Here is a 22,624-nt window from a genome sequence, read left to right as displayed (position 1 = left end):
AGGCATAATAACATGATCTGAGCTTTGGGTTTAAAGCATCACTTGGATACTATGTATAGAAGAGATTATAGAAGAGCAAGAATGCACATAGGGAGACCAGTTACGGGGCTATATAGAGATTAATTGAAGGAACACGTACCTCTGGACCAGAAGACACGTTCTCCTGGTTCTGCCACTGAGGGTACGAGTTTGGGAGAGACGTTCCAGCCAAATAGTCTGAGTTCCATTATCTATGAAATGAAGGATGAAAGGAGCTTTGTGAAATAACCTTGACAAAATTTGCCAGCTCTAACATTCCATACATCTGCAACTTAATCATCACTATATGATTTATTTCCTGTCAAACCCAGAATGTTTCTTGACTCCATGACAGTGTGATCTTTCTTCAGTTTCTGAGGTATACACTGCTCCCTTATTTCAAAATTGAGACTTCCTCTGTTTTATGTGATGCTTCCAAAGTTGTGAGGACTAGATATTTGCAATACCATCTGCTAATTCTGTGCCTGGGCCATGAGAGTGGAACTCACTTCAAGTAGCTGTGTTCTTCTTTACTAATCCCTTACTTGGATGACACCCTCCATTTGACACCATTTAATTGTTTTCTCTCTGAAGACGTTACTCCTTGTTTAGAAGGCCATAGAAGATTGAGAGTTGAATAGTTCTGCTTTCTTGTTATTGACTGTATAGTTGGATTTATTATATGTGTATGTCATTATAGATGCATTTGCTGCATCTATCAATGACAGCTACAGCTGTCATTGGGGTTAGGGCACAAACCAAATGGACAGATTTCAGCAAGAAGCGCTTAAAGTAAACTTCCTGCTGCACAGGTCTACCCATGGACCAGGGACAGCCTCTCCATCTTCAGGAAGGTCGTCTTCTCCTGGGATGTATCATCATCACCTGCATCAGCAGCAACATATTGTCCCTGAAATCCACTAAATGTGTAGTATATCTCTGTCACTGAGCTAAAAGATTTATGTGCATTATCTCATTTTATAGGGCAGTTTATTCAGACATCCACTCGTTCATTTGGTTACTATTTATGGTGCACCTCTGATGTACCGGATATCCAGTAAGCATTAGGATGTAGGGGTAAACCAAGCAATCGTATTTCCTGCTTCAAGTTATGTGTAGCCTAGCGAGAAAAATAAGCACTAAACAGGTGATCATGATGAAGTGGGTATTTTTTTGAAAAATGCAAGGTCTTTCAGTGCTCACAGGAGATGGACCTACTAAATGACTCCAAATTTTGCTGTTTTCTGAATATACCAGGCACTCTTCTGCTTGAGGGTTATTGATTTCCTGCTCCCATTACCTAAGGCTTTCTTCTAAATATCCAAGTGGCTCACTCCTACAATACCTTAATAAGTAGGAGCCTTTTCCTGCCATTCTACTTAATGATGCAACATTGCTCCCCATTGCTTTGTCTAGTTAGCCACCTGATTTTTCTTCACAGAATTCATCAACCCCTGAAAGAATATGTAGGTCTCCCCTCAACCTACGTCTCTAATAAATAAGTTGAAGGAGAACAGGGACTTTGTTTTATTCACTGTCATTTCTGGAGTACTGAGAATAATGCTTGGCACATATACGTTCTTGATCAATAAATGTCAGTTCAACGATTAATTGCTTGAATGAATAAATGAATGGATGAATTGTTATATGATAGTCTAGGCAAAACCCTCAAATTTGTCACGCAGTGCCCTAGATCAGACAGGGCCTAAGTAATTAAAAGAGAGAGAAGTGTCTCTGGCTCAGAAAATGGTCATTTCATACCTGTGTTGGAAGATGGTTGTATAAGTCTAGGATTCCTGCACAAAGAAAAGAAATAATCTTGAGCAATCTTACAAAACAGACAACTGAGGGGTAGAATATTTGTTACAGACAGGTGTTGAGTTGATGAATGATGGTTGCATTTATGAGTGAATGAGTACAATTCTGGTGAGTTTCCTTATGTAAGATTATGTGCAAGATTCCCATTTGCCTATGTCCTGTGAACTTGCACCCCTTCTTGGCCCAGTCAATTCCTCTTATCTTTTTCCTAGCCCTCTTTCTACATATATCTGGCCCAGATTCTGTCCTCCAGAGTTAACAGTATAGGAGACATAAAAAGAAAGATCCAAAGCCAAATAGCAGCAAGGGTCACAGAGAGAGAATTATGGATTAAAGAGTGGAAACACAAAGAAAATCAGCTGAATGAGAATCAGTATGTGGCCTTAAGAAAGCAGCATTAGGGAAGGGGTGGGAGCCACGAGCAGTCTCTCTTCCTAGGCACAAGCTGGCTAGAAAGCAATCCAACTTGTTGGAGAGATACTATGTCTTGAGGGCAGAAGCAGAAGTGATGCAATTAGTGAGTGAGGAAAAACCGGGCTGTCAAACAGGAAGGAACATCTGGCTTTAGAAAAACACAGAAATCAACAGGTTCATCACAAAGGCTGCAGGGGCACCAGCAGACCACCAAGGGTGTCCCAGCAATCAGGAGGAGGAGGAGATAAAGGTCTAACGTTGGGGGAGAAGGTAGTTTGGGGAGTTGAAAGTATCCCCAAAAGAACAACAGAGACTGTGTGAGGTCATAGTCACCCCTCGACCCTAACAGGCCCTGTTTTTCCCCTTCCCATTTCAAGGACCTCTGTCTATCATTTTGCTTTCTGCAGGAGGTGATGTGAACTGCCCTAGCAGCTGTGTTGTTCTCAGGTACCACATAACAGCTGACTGAAAAATACTCAGACTCATTCATGGGTCCCATGAAATATAAAACAAATTCTTTTTACAAAATTATCCTCGAATTTCAGCTATTCTAGTACTTATATGTGGACAGGGCCCCAACTTGCGGCTTCATTGACCTAAGACATCTAGAAGCAAAGGGAAATTGTAGCAAAAGAGTGTTTTTCTATGTAGATTTACAAATGGGTCTGGAGAGGCAGCAGAGTAAGAAGTCTTGGCAGGTAAACATCAACATGAGGCCTTCTAAGTCCATCCCTTGTTTCTTCCTTTAAGAAAATATGAGATAATGTTCAGTGAATCACCAGATGGAGAATTTGTTCAGGCAAAATGGCTTTGCAAGTTCCCTTGTAAATCGCCTCTGGCTTCTAAAAAACAGTAGCAAATGTGCCGAAGACTGAATTAGCTAGAACAGAAGTTTCACTTTTTCACTAAAGAATTATCTGGGCCTGAGCTAAAATCTGGACTCCTAGAGCTGGAAGGGATATGAAAAGAGTCTGTCAACCAGGCCTCTGGTTTTAGTCTGAAAGACTTAAAACGCTTATGAAACGTGGAGCAGTGTAAGGCCCCCTCCAGACCTGAGAGAAATCCATTCCCTTGACAACCTTGAATCTGTAGGAATTTAGGACCCATGGGATGTGGATGCTGAGGAAGCAACATTGACCTCTGCGTCATACACGTTGTGAAGACCTTGTCGCGGTTCCCAAATGGCCTGGGGATGTTGGAAGAGGATGACCATTTAAAAATAGACAGCAAGATGTGAGACTCTTCCAGAAAGCCAGAGTTTGGAATTTTGTCTTGCTTTCCACACCTTTCAAACCTTCTAGAAAATAAGATTCAAAGAGCCGTCAGCTGAATTGAGCAAAGGACACTGTCCAGACGGAGAGATTTATTGTGCCCTCAAGTGACCCTTCACTGTCAGACCACCATGTAGCTATGAGGCCTGCATCTTGCGCAAATTAAGGATTCTGAAGACTGTTCAGGAAAGGAATGCCTTTCTAGAGCACTGTCTTGGAGGTGCACCCCGACAGGGTACTCCACAGGACTCCACAAGTCGGGGTTCTGCTGAGCGAGACCCTGCTGAGGAAAAGGCTTTACTCCTCCTGAAGCAGAGGGATAGATGAAGGCATGGGACAGAGTGGGAAAAATCTCAGTTGGCTATTTTTAAGCCTTATCTTTCAACGGCTTGGATTAAAATCAGGGCATTGAGTCAAAATCATAGAGCAATCCTCCCCAAGTCTACTGAACTTTACACGCGTTCCTTTTCTTGAAACTAACGCTTGCACTTAAGGGGGAAAAAAAGCCTGGCGGGGGCGGGGGGAGGGATCATGGAGTGAGTGCAATTTAAATTCTTTTGCATTTATTGACTTTTTCTGGCTAGGGTAGGATTCAGGTATTTGGATAATTTCATAAACCATTGACTTTTTAAAGAGGAATATGAAGAAACATATGCCAATTGAGTTAGAAGCTGGGCATAGATGTGAGACAGATATTAGTCCCTTTTACCAAAATGTGATTTATGAGGCTTTTAATAGAGATTAAATTGGTGGGAACCAGGTTTTACCTTATTACAGATTTGATAGTTTCTACATTTATCCTCCCTAGTGTAATGCTGAACTGTTGGGCACAATGCAGAGCCTTTAAATCTACATAGATCACCAAGTTCCCTTTTAGAAACCAGAAAGGACATATTTCTATATAAAAATCAAAATAATCAGTGATGAGTTATTTTCCTGTATACAGACCCCTCCTGCTGTCTGTTTCTACTAATGGCCCTAAGGACCCTGGTGCCTAACTTGGGATCTCTTTGGTCTTTATACCCAATTCCCAAGCTGGATGTTCTTCACTTGCCAAAATTCTACCCATTCGATGAATATTACTGAGTTACTATCACTGCTGAAAACTCTTTCTGGATGGTGATACATACTATGGGGAAAAACAAACCAGATCAAGGGGAAGAACAATGCCAGGATTAGAGGGAGGTGAAGTTTAGAAGAGTAGTCAGAAGACCTCTCTGAGGAGGTGAGAAGAGAATTAAATGAAAACAAAACAAAAAGAAAAGTGGGCAGAAATCAGTGCATTCGTGAATAGCGAGGGGCCTGGTGGCTGGAGGGAAATGAGGGAAAGAATGGTGGGGGACAAGGTCAGAGAGGCAGGCAGGGCCAGACATGTAAGGTTGGATTTTCATTTAAGTGAAGTCAGTGGAGAGTTGTGAAAGTGGGAGTGATGAGCATGACAAAGTGTCCATCCTCATGGAGCTTATGGTCTAGCGGGAGAAGAGACATGAGTAATGAGTAAACCAGATGTGGGCTGGTTCCTGCTTTAAAAGATCACACCAAATTGATATTTAACAAAATCGTGATTTTTATGGCGCCACAAACTGCTGAGTTTTACCCCAGTCTGTAGAGGGACATTATCCACCTTGAACTTTCATCTACATGAGGGTGATATATCAGCTTTTCATCACTTTGCAGCCTGGATTCAATGCTCAGGATGGTACACATACTTTCTAACCTACCTTTGGAAAGAAATCAAGATTTGGTGTCTTAAGGAACCTCATTAAATCATTATATAGAACTAATTCTAAGAGGACTAACTAACTCTTCCCAAAGAAATGCTTTATGTATGTATGCCTCTTGCCAACATTGTATCTTAAGACTGATGAAGTTATGACTTAGATTATCCAATGAGAGATACTGATGATATTCTGTCTAAAAGATGAGGTGTGTGTGTGTATGTGTGTGTGTGCGTGCGTGCGCGCGCACAGGCATGTTTGCATTCATTTACAAGCATGCCATCATGTTTGTAAATGAATTAATGAAGGAGGACAAAGGAAGAAATGATCTTATGCTGCTGTTTCTGAATCTCAATTTTTTTTTCCTCTTTCTGTTGGTTCACTTAATATAATTCACGTAAAGGTCTGGATGAGGTGGCCCCTCCTTGGTCTGCCTCTTGTGTCATGAGCTACCCAGTGGTGATCAAGGACGATGAAGGCCCCCGTCCTCCCACTCTGGACCCCTCAGACCTCTTACAGAAGAGAGGATGGCACTAGCCTGCTGGCTAATTTCTAATATCAGTCTGGAACCTTCCACATTCTTTGACCCTATTTCCTAATATCTAGAAGATGAGGTGAAAATCAGCCCTGGATAAAACAAAAGCAGATTTCAATTCCCATTACTCTCCAAACCACAGAGGAGGAGCTGGGTCAGACCACTTGGCCTGTGGCTGCTGCTCCTGGATAAAAGCTTCAAAGGGCTACCCTGTGTGCCCATGGTTCCCCAGAGGCCTTGCTGCCCTGATGACGTTTACACACAAGCAATGGCAGGACCCTGAGACAGGGTTTGTGGGATGGAGCTGAACAGGAGGGGCAGCAAAGGGTAGAGACAATTTCTGCAAAGGAACCAGCCCCTTTACCTATGACTTTTTTCAGCTCCATACTTTCCTTCCATTCATTTAAACCACTGTTCAGCTGAGAAGAATCAAAGGACCAGAAGATTCCTTTACACAAAGGAAACCAAAGGGGTGGAGCTTGGAGGTGCTGTGATAAAGGCCATCATTCAAAGGAGAAGTGACGGGAGTAATTGAAATTCCAGTACCCTGCTTTGGTTTGAAAATACTTATGTGGCTTTTAAAAAGTTTTTTGTGGGTGGTGGAAGTGGAGGATGAATGAGGAAGGTGAAGGCAAGTACCCACTTTGTCCGAAGCCCAGGGATTTAAAGGGCCTGAGCGATGCCAATCCTGTTCAGTTCACCTGAATGAAAGCTAAACAAAATCACATTATACGACGCAGAAGTCAGCCTACAGCAATGAATACAGAACAAAGGTGCTTTGGAATATGCCATCCTAATGTTCCTGTCTACACACTTTAGTGTCCTTAAATGTGTTTTATGTTTAATGAAAGAAACAGTGACTTTCAGTGGAGGGAAAAAAAGTAGATCTTTAAAGATAGTCAAGGCCTTAAATACCTACCTTAGGTAGCTGAGAAAAAGCTACTGTACTCTTTATTTTTAACACTCCAGATATGTAATTTAATGCAGATCTAATGACAGTCTCAAACATGGGGCTTTAATCAAAATTGTTCAAGCTCAGTACTGTGACAGGAACTTACAAGCCCCCAACAGTGCTGTCCATTTTCTCAGGTTCTGTAAGAAAAAAGGAAAGAAGAAAAAAACCTCTTGAACTTATGTTGCTATTGATGTGTAATATACAATAAAAAAACAGTTAAATTTCAATTACCCACAGGTAATTATAATTTTATTGTTTGTACTATAGGGATTTCTGTAATTCCCAAGACTAATAATTTTCTATAATTTTACAGGTTGTCAAATAAACTATTAAAGATTATCTTTGAAAAGGCGTCTGCAATTGTAAGGACATATCATACTGTTCATGTACCGTATTAGTAATTAGAGATCCCTGGATAGTGAAATATCTGTGCTGGGAGCTCACCACCAGGTAGCACATTTCCTCACAGCCGCCTCTAATCTCCCACGAAAGCTTTCAAACTTCTCAGGTATTCTCTTCACTGCTGTAGGACGCACGTTCAAATTTTATTAATATTCCCCCAGCAATTCCAAATGTCAAGATAAATCTCTACCTCCTGGTGGGAAGAAGTTAAAATCAGAAAGATGGGCCCCACCTATCATTAAAGGAAAAATCTCAGGACAAAATGCACAATGAGAGAAGGTGGTTTGGAGAGTGGAGAGTGATGTGTGTGTGTGTGTGTGTGTGTGTGTGTGTGCGTGCGCGCGCCCACGCGCACATGCTGGGTAGAATGAAAAGTTTGGGGGGCCTAGATATAGTTATTTCTACCAATAACTCTTAGAGTCAGTAATATGAAGTTAGCTTAACAGCAAGGTTTTTTCTGAAATTTTCTCTCCCAAGGCCGTTTCTGTCATAACCATATATAAATTGTGGGGTGTGGACCCTGTTGCCTAAAGAGATAAACCCTGTCCTTTTTTTGTTTCTTTTTAACATCTTTATTGGAGTATAATTGCTTTACAGTGCTGTGTTAGTTTCTGCTGTATAAGAAAGTCAATCAGCTATATGTATACATATATCCCCATATCCCCTCCCTCTTGCGTCTCCCACCCTCCCTATCCCACCCCTCTAGGTGGTCACAAAGCACCGAGGTGATCTCCCTGTGCTATGCGGCTGCTTCCCACTAGCTAGCTATTTTACATTTGGAAGTGTATATACGTCCATGCCACTCTCTCACTTCGTCCCAGTTAACCCTTCCCCTTCCCTGTGTCCTCAAGTACATTCTCTACATCTGCATCTTTATTCCTGTCCTGCCCCTAAGTTCATGAGAACCATTTTTTTTTTAGATTCCATATATATGTGTTAGCATATGGTATTTGTTTTTCTCTTTCTGACTTACTTCACTCTGTAGGACAGACTCTAGGTCCATCTACCTCACTATAAATAACTCAATTTCATCTCTTTTTATGGCTGAGTAATATTCCATTGTATATATGTGCCACATCTTCTTTATCCATTCATCTGTCAATGGACACTTAGGTTGCTTCCATGTCCTGGCTATTGTAAATAGTGCTGCAATGAACATTGTGGTACATGACTCTTTTTGAATTATGGTTTTCTCAGGGTATATGTCCAGTAGTGGGATTGCTGGGTCATATGGTAATTCCATTTTTAGTTTTTTAAGCAACCTCCATACTGTTCTCCATAGTGGCTGTATCAGTTTACATTCCCAACAGCAGTGCAGGAGGGTTCCCTTTTCCTCACACCCTCTCCAGCATTTATTGTTTGTAGATTTTTTAGTGACGGCCAATCTGACCGGTGTGAGGTGATACCGCATTGTAGTTTTGATCTGCATTTCTCTAACGATTAGTGAAGTTGAGCATCCTTTCATGTGTTTGTTGGCAATCTGTATATCTTCTTTGGAGAAATATCTGTTTAGGTCTTCTGCCCATTTTTGGACTGTTTGTTTTTTTGATATTGAGCTGCATGAGCTGCTTGTATATTTTGCAGATTAATCCCTTGTCAGTTGCTTCGTTTGCAAATATTTTCTCCCATTCTGAGGGTTGTCTTTTTGTCTTGTTTATGGTTTCCTTTGCTGTGCAATAGCTTTTAAGTTTCATTAGGTCCCATTTGTTTATTTTTGTTTTTATTTCCATTTCTCTAGGAGGTGGGTCAGAAAGGATCTTGCTGTGATTTATGTCAAAGGGTGTTCTGCCTATATTTTCCTCTAAGAGTTTTATAGTGTCTGGCCTTACATTTAGGTCTTTAATCCCTTTTTTTTTTTTTTTTTTTTTTTTTTTTTGCAGTACGCGGGCCTCTCACTCTTGTGGAGAATGCCTTTAGCTGTCTTAGGAATACAGGGAAGAGCCAGGAATGACTTTCAGGTCCAAAGCAGAAACAAGGAGTGTGGTAAATGTGTTGGGGGAGGTAGGATACCAGAACAATAGCAGTGACTTGACAGCAAGGACAAGAAATTGAGAGATGGAGGGGCTAGATGATTTATTAAGAGACAGTGATAAAGGAAACAGAAGCTGCATGGTCTGATTGGATTATTGTGGACAGATACTATCTTAAAAAGGGTTGAAAAGCATGATGAGGTCTGTTGGCCTGTGCCACAGCCCATCTTACCAGGCCCTACCTGGGCCTAAGAGTGCAAACATTGTGTTGTTCTGTAGATCTGTGCTTCTATCCATCTCCTCTGCTAGCCTGTGAATTCCCGAAGGGCAAACACTGTCACATTCAGCTCTATGACGTCAGCACCGTGCCTAGTAGATGGTCACCTAATAAACGTTCAGTGTCCGTAGTTAGAAGACCTGAGCTCTTCTCCTTTCCCTGCCATAGCCTGTCTCTATAACCTGTAAAATTGAAGCCTCAGGTTTCCATACTGTGTATACATCCATTTTCCCTTTAAAAGTCTAGAGGGAGAGTAGAAATCATTCTTTACTGACACCCTGAATCCTCTCCCATTTGGATACTTATTTCTTGAATTCCTATTATAGGAAAGTAAAATCTTAACTCTGTAACCAGAAATAAGTGCAAATGCAAGAAAGGACAACAGTTGGTTGGCTCTTTCTCACTATGGTGTAAATGGTTGATTGGAGATCTTGGGTGAGAACCCAGGTTGGTGGGAGACTGAGAGTTTACTAGTGGTGACAAAGTATCTTGTGGGTGTGAGCAAAGGGACATAAAGGGAGGAAGTAGGTCATAGAAGAAGAAAAAGCACCAGAAAGAAAGTCTTGGGAACTACAAAGACATGTTTTGTCATCTTTACATTTTGCCAAGTTTTCCTTGGTGAGAAGAATTGATCATAGTTTTGTTTTTAGGTTTTTACCTAAATAGGACCAAGGAAGGTCAAATGAAGAAGTTAGACAATAATTATATTAACTGTATGAGAGAATAAAGCTTTAAGGATTGTAAAGATGATCACATAAAAAATTCTCCAAGGCTACACTGGATAACGACAGAGTGAGGACCAAGAATGAAATCTCTTGCCTTTTATTTAGTCCAGTGCTTTTTCTACACTTGTTTGTTTCCAATCTCTGTGCCAATGCTTAAGAAGATACCCACCCTGCAACACATAAGACTTTTCACAATCAAATAATTATGTTAAAATGCACACAAAGTAGTTAAAAAACATCAACAATACTAGTGTTTCAATGAAGACTGTATTTTTTACCAATGCATAATCTCAACAGAAATTTCATTCCAATACAACAGTTCTTACTCGCCACTCCAAAGCTAGTATTTGTCCTTGTGGTATAAGCATTCTGGGAACTTAAAACTGTAGAGTTATTAAATAAATAGGCTTTACTACAGCATGTCTTACTTCTCAATAAGTCATTTTGATAACAGCTTTGTGCCCTGAGCTTAAGGCAGTGTCAAGGTCAATTATTTCATCCAAGGCCCCTAATTAAGACTACTTTTCTGAGGTCAGGATAATGCATTGCTTTATTTTAATAGAGAGGAGATCAAAGCTCTACCTTAAATGTTCCTGAAGCAAGGCAATGCTGCTTTAACCTGGGTTATATTAACAACGGCGAAAAACTGGTTACTCATTTTAGAGCCCCACCCCCAACTCCACCCAAAAGACAGGGTTCAGCTCAATAGAAAATAAGCTTGCATGAGCGAAACCAGTTTGCCCAGAAATGCAAGAATGGGCCACTTCGGATCTTCTGAGATCCTGAGTTTCCATAGCTCCTGTGCAGTGGTTGCTATTGCTGGTGGAGCAGAGACTGTAAATGGGAGGTGGACACCCCCAGATGTGCTTCATGGGACCCAAACACGTTAAGTTTCTGCAATGTTTAAAAATCAAGATATTTCCCATAAAATCTGGATTTTTGGATACTCACGGAAGGAATCAAAAGATCTAACAATGTTCAGCCCACATGCTTTTATTTTTTAATTTATTTTTCTGTCTGTTGGTTTGGTTTGTTGTTTGTTTATTTTGTTTTGTTTTTAATTTCATTGAAATATAGTTGATTTTCAGTTTTGTGTTAATTTCTGCTGTCAGCAAAGTGACTCAGTTATACATATAGGCTTTCTTCTTCATATTCTTTTCCATATGGTTTATCACAGGATATTGAATATAGTTCCCTGTGCTATACAGTAGGACCTTGTTGTTTATCCATCCTATGTATAACAGTTTTCATCTGCTAATCCCAAACTCCCAATAGTTCCCTCCCCCACTTCCTCTCCCCCTTGGCAAACCAAAAGTCTGTTCTCTATGTCTGTGAGTCTGTTTCTCTTTTTCAGATGTGTTCATTTGTATCATATTTTAGATTCCACATATAAGTGATATATGGTATTTGTCTTTCCCTTTCTGCTTACTTAGTATGATAATCTCTAGATCCATCCATGTTGCTGCAAATGGCATTATTCATTCTTTTTTATGGCTGAGTAATGTTCCGTTGAATATATGTACCACATTTTCTTTATCCATTCATCTGTCGATGGACTAAATAGGTTGCTTCCATATCTTGGCTATTGTAAATAGTGCTGCCTTTTTGTGCGGTACACGGGCCTCTCACCGTTGTGGCCTCTCCCGTTGTGGAGCACGGGCTCCGGAAGCGCAGGCTCAGCGGCCATGGCTCACGGGCCCAGCCGCTCCGCGGCATGTGGGATCTTCCCGGACTGGGACACAAACCCACGTCCCCTGCATCGGCAGGCGGACTCTCAACCACTGCGCCACCAGGGAAGCCCGGGGAGCCCATATTCTTGAAGGGCAATAATTGGCTAGAGCTGATGAATGGCAGCCTCCTTCAGACAGGATGTGCATTTGAATTTGTCACCATCCCAACTGCTCATTGCTGCAAAGATTACAAACAAGCTGAAATATTTTGTTTGGCCTGTGTAGCATCTACATTATTACTAATATGTGTTTTAATTGTAATGCTTTGGGGCAGGATTTAAAATCTGCACTTCCACAGGCTCAACATTCCCATTGAATGTTGAGAATTCCCATTCTATACCTGGCCAGATCCACATATTTATATTGCCAGCCTGGCATTGGTAGCAGCCCTTCCGATGTCCTGCCCCATTTTCCTGCAGCCCACAGGAATTCCCCTGATGCTGAGGTAGACGGTTTCCAGCAGACTCACAGCTGAGATCACCTCTCAAATCAACTATGAGCACTAAGCCTTGGGCTCAGGCTGCTTTCAGGGGAAACTAACCTACGACAATATTTAAATGTGTTCTATTGTGAGGGCATCCTGATAGTTACACACTCTGAGAATGGTTGATCAGGACTGGGGGGACTCTGGAAGCCATGCCACAGAGGGAAAAAGTGTAGTAATTGTGCAGGGAAGACTTAAAATAAGTCTGATACCTATAGTCAAATTTGGGGAAAGTGTCTTATGAAAAGAGATAAAACTAACAAGTTAAGCACCAGAGGGCAAGATTAAGACTAGGAAATGTGACCCAGACCAGATGTACGTTAAATATAAGGACACATTTTTAATCTTTAGAGCACACTAGAACCGAAGGGTCTGCTTTGTGCAGACGTTCACACTTCCTTTCAGAGATTTAAAGTAACTAAATTCCCATACTCTACACCCTTTAGACCCTTGTGATCCATGTTGTCCACACACTTTTATTTAATATCACAAACATGGGGTTATATATAGGGGAATCTTGCTGTTTATCAGGTTGTGTGGCTGTTCAGATGTTTCTTTGGAGGTTGGCGAAGGGGAAAAGAAAGAGATAAAGCTGACATTTGGTGATGAGAGGAGTCGTTCCCCCACTATTATAGGGATATAATTTAGCACCCCTATAAAACCTAGGAATGCCTCAAATCAAAATGCATTTTTTTCTTCACACTGAGAATCTCTTAAGTGCACAGGAACACATAGGAGCAGGTGAATTATCTATTATCTGAAAGATATTTATGATGCCTAGGGTGGGAGAGCATGATTCATATCTTCTCCTCACAGGAATTCAAACATGATAGTAAGCCAGCAGGGAGGAAATAGCTGAAATATTTGGAAGGACAAACCCTCTCTGCCAGAGGTTACTGTGAATTCAAGTGTTTTCCACTTCTTCCCTTCTTCAAAGCTACCAAGCAACTAGGTAGTCAAATTAATGAAGCATTGTAATAGGAATGGAAAGATTAGAGTGTGCCGAAGAGTGGGATACAGTTTTGTTCTTAAGAGGCACGATGGGAAAGAAGCACTTTGATGTAAGAGGCTGGCTGGAGGGGCTATTCAACTTCAGTGTCACCAAAAAAGAGAAGAAAAGAAAAGAAAAAAATCAGAATGGATTAGCATGATTTTGTTATCATTACAGATATGATAACACATGAGAAAATAGACATTACTGGGTTATAATTCAATAAGAGAGTTTCAGGTAAACGTAAGCTGTAAGAGTAGGGCTCTATCCAGTGTACATTTTTATCAGAGCCTGCTGTGTGGATTGAATTACAGCTCCCATAATGGCCAGCAGCCCTCCCATTCATATTTATGGATTCCAGTCCAACCAATAAAAGTAAAAATTAAAGGGAAATTCATTACCAGAGAACAGAGAAGTCCTGATGGAACTCCAGAGTGACGGTGGTCAACTTTCAGGGAGGTATCGAGTCCAGTAGCTCTTAACCCAGTGTTACACAATGGAACTTTTGCACTTCCACAAGAAATTTACTCCAAATGTCAAGGTCTTTAAACTAGAGAATGAAAGTGGTAGTTCTTTGAGCGTAGATACGATAAAGTGTAAAGAACCACTCACATTATTCCCCCAGCCTTTAGGTTCTTAACAATAATACAACCACTGCAACAGTTAGGAGACCTGGTATCATCTTATTCTACCTCCCCAGCCTGCTCTGGTGATGTGTCTAGTAGAGGATACTGGCTTCAATCCCTGGGCTCCTGTGGGTGGGCCATGGCAACAGATGACTTTTTAAATGACATGCTGTTTTCTGTTCTCCTTCTTGTGTAAGTTGATTTCGCAGGGATTTTCTTTTGATGATACTAATTCCGCCAAAGATAATTAGGGAACAAGGAAGTCTGCTTTTGTATTCGTGCCTTTGGGATGTACAGATTTAGCATCTGACGGAAAATGAACCTCACTGAATGAGAGAAGAAACTTTATTTTTGAAAGAGCAACGAATGCCGCCTAGGTTTTTGAATCACCTGCTGAAGCAAATCTTTTTATTATGACCCTTCTGGTGATAGGAACATGCCATTATCTCGTCAGTGTTTCCTGCTCAGACACAGCCAGCCAATGAAATGGGTTGATATTTGTAAAAAGAAACTTATTTTTCAATCATCAAACTCTCCAAGCTGGTGGTGGTGGTGTTGATGGGTGTCACCCTGAGTTATTAACATTGAAAGCTTTCACATTTAACATATTTCCTGAAAAAAGATTAGAAAATAATAATAATTCAACAGCCCACCCTGCTTTTTTAGATGATGTCTTGTGTGAAACTTCCTGATTAGAACCAAATGTGTCTCTGGTCGGCGTAAGACATTCCATGTGGTAAGACTGACAGTTTGTTTTGAAGATTTTAGGATAGGACAAGTAGCAATAAAATATCAGAAAAATGCAGTGTTTTAGTGAGGGAAGTTATCACAACCCATCCCAGCAACATCCCCACCTCTTATCTATATATATATTAGATGGAAAATTCCTTAAAAATAATTACTTTGCTACTCTGGACATGTGCTGTGTTCCCATAGCTGCATGAGGAATAGAGTGGGCTATTACTACATGTTTTTAGAATTTACATTATTTTTTTAGATTACCCGTTAGAGATTGGAAAATATGCTCCCTTAGCTGCTAGAGATTTTGCTATAAGTATTTTAATGTAGCTAAAATTTTACAGCAACACTTAACCTTCGATAGTGAATGCGACCTGTAAAATAGGAAAGAATCCATAATGTATTGGAAGGCAGTTGTTCAACACTGTACGGTTAGAATTGGGATAACATCAGCAAATTCTGCCCAACAGACCAGATACGATGATGTCTGACAAACCTGTGGATATTGCAACTCCTCTAAGTTCACATGGATAATACCAAAGAGTTCCAGTGAGGATGTGGGTCTGAGAAAGAAGTTGAAATTAATATGTAGATTGAGAGACTTCAGAGCAAAGTCACTTATCTTTGTGGTGACTAGGGTATTTCAGAGACACAAATTAAATATTATTAAGTAGCTGAGAATTAATTTTATACTGGAATCAATTCTGAATACTGTACTCTCACGTATCTGTTATAGTAGTGGGGTATTTTTCATTACAAAGAATTAATAAAATTGGCCATTTTCTTGATTTTAAAGCTTATAGAGAAGCCAGTTATATGGAAAGAAGAAAAGGGCAAAGAATGTGAAGGAAAGAGAGAGGAAAACAATTGCAATTTTAAAAAAATGTTGAAGGCTATATCCTTGCATATGACAGAAAGGCACATTTTCCAAAAAAGAAAACAGCTATTGTTCCCTTTTACATAATATTTGATACTTAAAAACAATCTCATATTGTCTATAAACAAGTTTAAAACATAATAATAAAAGAAATATTTGTAAACTCATTACCTGAGTTAAAAACTAAACTATTAACAATTTCATTTTTTTTTTTTTTTTTTTTTTTTTTCTTTTGACAAATGTTGTTCAAAAATCCCCTCCTCAATAACTTCTATGGCTTCATAGTGCTCCATTATGTGGATACAACATAGTTTATTTAATGACTTTTTTGTATTTCCAATGGGACCGCCTGTGTCTCCCGGCCCCAGCCACTCCGCGGCATGTGGGATCCTCCCGGACCGGGGCACGAACCAGCGTCCCCCGCATCGGCAGGCGGACTCTCAACCACTGCGCCACCAGGGAAGCCCTTATTGTTTTTATGTAAGGGTCTTCATCTCATTCCCTAGTCTCCCACTATCCTGCATCTTGTGTCAATTATTACCTTGCTTAAAAAATAGTCTTTATAATCCATATGCATAAAATGCTACATTATTAACTATTTCTTGTTTTCAAGCTTTATAAAAATAGTAAAGTGTTGAATATGGTCTTTTATGACTTGATTTTATTAGTGAATATATTTTTAAGATTCATCCCCTTGTAGAGTATAGCTGTTTATTCATTTTTATTGCTGTATAATGTTCCATTGTATGCATATATCACAAGTGGTTTATTTATTATATTGATATGCTAGGCTGCTATTACAAAATACCACAGACTGATTGGCTTAAACAACAGAAATTTATTTTCTCACAGTGCGGAAGCCTGGAAATCCAAAGTAAAGGTGCTGGCAGAGCTGGTCTCTAGTGAGACCTCTCTTCCTAGCTTGCAGACTCCTGCCTTCTCTCTTTGTCCTCGTGTGGCCTTTCTCCCGTGGATGTGCATTCCCGTTATCTCTTCCTCTTCTTTTAAGGACACCAGTCCTATTGGATTAGGGCCTCACCTGTATGACTTAAGTTAACCTTAATCACTTCCTTAAAGGCTCTATCTCCAAGCACAGTCATATTGAGGTTAGGGCTTCAACGCAGGGATTTTGTGGGGGGTGGGTGAGGGAGACACAACTTCGTCTATAATATATACTAGCCTAGGATGGGACCCCGGTTTTTGCTCTTATAATCAGTGCTTCTATGAACATTCCTGTATACATCTCCTGAGGCTCATAGGAGTTTCTTTAAATCACATAAATAGAAGTGGAATTGCTGGCTCATAAGGCTTGCCAATGTTCAAAGTCACAAGCTGGCACCAAGTCACTTCCCCACACGGTTGCATCAAGTTCTGCTCCCACCAGAAGTGTCTATGTATTCCCAAGGGCCCACATCCTTAACAGCCAGTAGTTATTAACAATTAATTTTTACCAATATAGTGAGGGTTAATGTTATGTTATTAAGGTCTTTAATATTATTTTTTAATTACAAAGGATTTTGATCGTTTTTTCATTTGTTTACTCACAATTCATGTTCTACTTTTTGTTAAATTTCTACTTTATCCTATTCTCCATTTCTCTGTAGGCTTGTATCTTTTTAAAATCTTTTTAAAATCTATTAGACATTTTATGTGCATTTTGGATACAAAATCTTTGCTGATTATATGTTGCAAATATCTTCTTGTACTTTGCATTTTGTCATATCACTCACCTTTGATGAGCCTGAGTTTTAAATTTTAATGCAGTTTAATTCATCAATTTTCCTCTAAGTTTAGTACTCTCTATGTCTTGTTCAAGATTCTCCCCTGGTCGCAAGATCATAAAGATATTCTCCATGTGTTGCTTTATTTCCTAAGCCCTTTATCTCAACCTCAACACAAAAAAAAAAAAAAAAAAAAAAAAAAAAGTACTTGGTTTTAGACTTTACAAAGTCCTTCGCTAATGTGTGTACTAAATGTTTTAGATGAAACACATAAATTGGTGATTTAGATTATAAATTCCTTTAACCCATTTTATTAACACCTACTCCATGCAAAGGCACTGAAAGAAACATTACATAAGTTGGATATAGTCTTTGCTCTCAAGATGCTTAAAATCTAGCCCAGAAAAACAATTGCGTAGAAGCATAACACTAGTACATGGTATTAGGGTTCTAAGAGAAGGGCCCTGGTATCCCAGAGCTCCTTTAAAATAATTTAAAGCTAAAGTTATTGGATTCTTACTATATGCAAGGATAATATCACTTATTCCTTTGAAAAGCTTATGAAATTGTTCCCCTACTGCTGTATTTTTAAAATGTCAGAACCAAATTGAGGCTTTGAAAGATTTTCTCAGTTGCCCTGAAGGACCCTGGCCAACAAGGTGTTCAGTGGGATTTAACCGCAAGTAGCCCGACCCTGGAGGTCTTCCACAGTTGCCCCCCTCCCTGTCCTCATTGAGTGGGCAGCTAAAGCAAGATCAGACATAAGAGAAGAGTTAACTTAGGCTGTAGCACTGGAAATTGACCTTAAAGGCTGGAGATTTCAGAAGACAGAGAAGCGGGACTCTATTATGGATAAAATCAGAGCGGTGGTAAGGTGCGTGCTCTATTTTGAAGACAGCAAGTAGTGCATAGTGACAAGTCGCCCCCTTTTCAAAGAGGCTGGAAATACAGGTGCATGAGTGAAAGGAAAAGGAATATTATTCTAAAGAAACAGCCATGGTCTACAGGGCCTCTGCCTCCCTTAAACCCCTCTTCTCTCAGCGCTCTATTGTGGCTCGTCACTCTGGCCTCCCCACTGCTTGTGAACAGCGTCAGCATAGCCTTGCTTCAGGACTGTGCATTTGCTTTTCATCTTTCATGAGTGCTCCCCCTGCTTGGCCTGGAATGCACCCTTCTTCCTATTATCTGAGTTGACACTTAAACGGCGCTCCTTGCAGAGGGCTTTCCTAACTTTCTTGTCTAAAGCAACAAATCCTCTCCCTCCCTATTATTTTCTCTCCATATTCTTTCTTCATAGCATTTGCCACTACCCAAGCTTGTGTTGTATCACGATTTCCTTCCTTTCTATCCACTGGGCAAGAACTTTGGACAATTTTTTATCCTTATAAAAGCCCCAATTCCTAGACTGTGCTCTGTACATAATGTGTAGTCCATAAATATTTGTAGTGTAGATGCAATAAAAGAATGAATGGTGAATGAACCGTTGAGTGCATAAATGATGGGCATAAGGGTACCATCAGATGCTTGTAAGTTATCACATGAGCACTGTTTTTATAAATAGTCTATGGCAGAAATGTAAAAGAGGAATAGGAGAGACAAGATGAAGGAAGCAGGGAGAACAGTTATTAAGTTTTTATAACAGCAGGGAGTGGCCTAGTGGTTCAGAGCTTCATTTCTGGCATCAGACTATCAGGGTTTAAATCCCAGCTCTAAGACCTCCTGGCTGAGTAACCTTGGGAAAGTCACTGAGAGTTTCTGCCTTTCTCTTTGTCTGTAAAATGGGGATGACTCTTGAACTGTTGGAAGGCTTAAATGAGATAATGCCTTGGTGATGACGATGATTCATAAAACATAGTGGCCTTTGGCAGTAATAAGCACTTAAGCCAGGGCAGCATCAGTAGGAATTGAAGGAGGAAATAAGAAACATTGGATAGGTAGGACCAGCTGGCCTTGGGATAATATAAAAAGGAAATGCCTGAATAAGGCTCCTATTTCTGTTCTGTCTGATTAGAGAATGGCTATAACTTTAAGTGAGATCCAGTATGCAGATTAGGGATGCAATTTTGAGTACTCAGAAGGTAGGCAATAGGAAGTAGCAGGAATCATGAGTTTTGTTCTGCAGTGTTTTAGTCTGAGGTGCACCCAGGGATTTTCCACTGAGATGTTTCACAAAGATTTGAAATACACATGAAGGAGGGATGACAAAATTTTAAACGTTATTTTTTTCTTCTTCAAGAGGATTTACAGTACATTTTCTTAAATAGTTCCTTTCCCTCTGTATTTAAAATATGGTTTGCTTAACCTGAATATTACTATCTCTAAGCCTTATTACTGTAACAAGTATTTCACAAATTCTACTGCATTTCTTGAGTAAGAGCAAAGCTTAATAGAGCAAAATAATGATCCAGGCCCCGTTCCTAATCCCACCTTCATGCCTGTCCCCAACCTTTAACTGTATGGAGGCACTGAGAAAGGATTCTCCAGCTCCATGTGTATCTGAAGACTTGATTCAAATGTAGTATAGAGCTGAATAAAATAGATGTTAAGGAACCCCCCAAGGGGATATAACCAACCCTCCAATCCGCAAACCAGAAAGCTCTTGTTTACCATCCTCAGTTTTAACCACACACATTCCTACTCAGAGGAAACAGCATGCTCAAAGCCAGTCAAAGAGCAAAAAGGGGTAGTTAGAAATCTGTAATAAATGTATGTAAGTGAGACAGAAAATTAGAAAATGGCCACCTGCCAGCAGCCACATAAATTTTGGAGGAAATGCATTTTCTACTGGGATGCTTTATCATAGGAATTGCAAATACTTATTAAAAGTATTAAAATAGTCAGAATGTTAAATGTTTCCTCCAGTGGTGAAATTTCACATTGCCACATTAGAAGATAGGATATCCTGATGCAGCGTTTATTAAAATGACTTCATTTTATTAGTCTGTCATCCACAATAAATGGGCAGGTACCTTTTAAAACAAGATCTACTGAAGATAAAAGAGATTTGGGGGAGGGGCAGTGTTTCATTGTGCGAATGTGGCTTTGACTACGCAAGTATATAAATCTTGCAACCTTTCCCAAATGACACCAACAAGATTTTATTGTTGTTTTGGTATCAAGTTTTGTTGGATTTTGTCATTACATGAAAACGAAGAGTAGTATTTGCCATTAACTTCCTTTTCTCTCTCATGAAAGATACACCTGAAAACTATTTGAATGGTGTGTCCTTTATGGGTTCTTAGATGCAGTTACAAACATATCCAAGTGAAGATGCAAAACTGGACTCCAAATGAGCTAAAGATGGAAGGAGGTGGCCACTGTATTGCACAAGGATAATAGACATGACAGCTAGAGCGCATCGTTACTGAGTGGCACTAAGTTGAAGAATGACAGGATGAGCTGGACAGATTTTACCTCCCTAAGAGGCTTGCAGTTCACTGACCTAATAAAGATCTTATGCCATCACTTGGCAAAGACAGAAAGAGCCTTTCCCCACCTTAAGACACTCTTTTGTGTGAGTCAGAACAGCTTCCTGAATCCATCCCATGAAAATGCTGATGGTACTGAAGGGAATCTGGTCTAACTTAATTATGGGATGGGGTAGGTAGAGAGAAGGAGAGGCAGGGCCTGTTGGGAAGCCAAGTACATCTTGGACAGAATAATGAAGAAGGTATTAGCCTTCAGTAGGTGGGTGGAGTGGCCGTATTTCTTATTGGAATGTAAGTATTCTGTTTCAAGTATTTGTTCCATATTAATTAATTTGGTCAATGGATATTTTGGGGGCATCACCGAAAAGATGGATTTCCACCTGGGTGCTGGAAATCAGAAGTGAACAACAGCAATTCAGGTGCTACCTCAGAAATCTGACGTTAGCGGGGAGGACACAGGTGCTTACAAAACAACATTATGCTATTTCACACAGTAATGAGGGCTTTGAAGGAAAAAATAAAACAGGGTCACGGGGTGAAAAGTGACTAAGGAGTCTTCTTTTAGGTCAGGGAAGGTTTGTTGAATGAGGTGACATTTGAGCAGGTGCCTAAATGCAGTGAGGGATCCATCCAGATCCTATGAGTAACTGAGGGAAGAGCATTCCTGGCAGAGGGAACAGCAAAGGCAAAGGCCCCCACGTGGGAGCTGAGTGTTGGGGTGTTGCTATTTTCTCCATCCTCCAGCCAGGCTTCCAGAAAGGAACATTAAAGATCTGTGAGAACGTCAAAGCTAATCTGGTCATTGCTAATTTAGGTATCACTTTTGGTTTCATGTCTGGCAGTTCCAGGTTCCCTGGATATCCTCAGAAGAGAGATAAAAATACGAGATGGCAAAAATGCCTCTCTATTTGCAAGGGCTACTAGGTCTGATAACTCTTAAGGGATGTGTTAACATCTTATGGTTAAATGGACAGAAATTCCACTTCTGTTGAAATCCCAAGGTGAGCAGGATAGATGATCTTAATGAGGTAATAAGCTGTGAGTGAGAACTTATACATTGGCCCTCTAGAAAGCTATTCATTCATCTCTTCTCTTCCCCTCTACCTCCATTCCTCTTTCAAGTATTATCTATCTACAGGTGTAATGCGATTGGCACGTGAGGTGCCCTGGGGGATACTAAGCAGTGGGAATGTATTAGAGGAGATGCACAGGGACAGCGCCTGTAAACAGTACTTGTTTGGAATTTGTGTTCCAATGCCAACAGGCTCTGTATAGCCTATAGTTTCCTAACCATATAATCATGGTGTTATGAACCTATCTCATTGGACTTTTGCAGGGGTTAAATTGAGAAGATTTTAATGACTTAATATAATGTCCAATACAAAAGAAATAATTTTATGTTAGTGCACAGACAGAATTTAAGGGTTCCTCAATTTTTATTTATTCCTCTGATATATTTGGATCAGTTGTTCAGAATCCATATTGATTTTAAATTCATTTCTTGTTTCTGCAACTTATTAAAAGATTTTACAGGTAAAAGCAGAGAATTAAGAGTAAATGGGTCCATATGTTGTAGATACCAAAATATGACACTTCCTTGGCGTTCATTTATTCCACAAATACTCATTCAGTGCCTGTTATGTATGTATCTAGGTCTGTGCTGGAGCTGAGGATCTAATAGTAAACGGTAGAGGAATTCAGGACTTCTTGAGTTTAGCAGGAAGATGACTTAGGATGGAAGGGATGTGTATAAAAATCAGGATTAGGGCTTCCCTGGTGGTGCAGTGGTTGAGAGTCCGCCTGCTGATGCAGGGGACACGGGTTCGTGCCCCGGTCCGGGAAGATCCCACATGCCGCGGAGCGGCTGGGGCCGTGAGCCATGGCCGCTGAGCCTGCGCGTCCGGAGCCTGTGCTCTGCAACAGGAG

Source organism: Lipotes vexillifer, unplaced genomic scaffold, assembly GCF_000442215.2.
Source record: "Lipotes vexillifer unplaced genomic scaffold, Lipotes_vexillifer_v1.1 scaffold838, whole genome shotgun sequence".
Taxonomy (NCBI): domain Eukaryota; kingdom Metazoa; phylum Chordata; class Mammalia; order Artiodactyla; family Lipotidae; genus Lipotes; species Lipotes vexillifer.
This window is presented reverse-complemented; position numbering follows the sequence as displayed.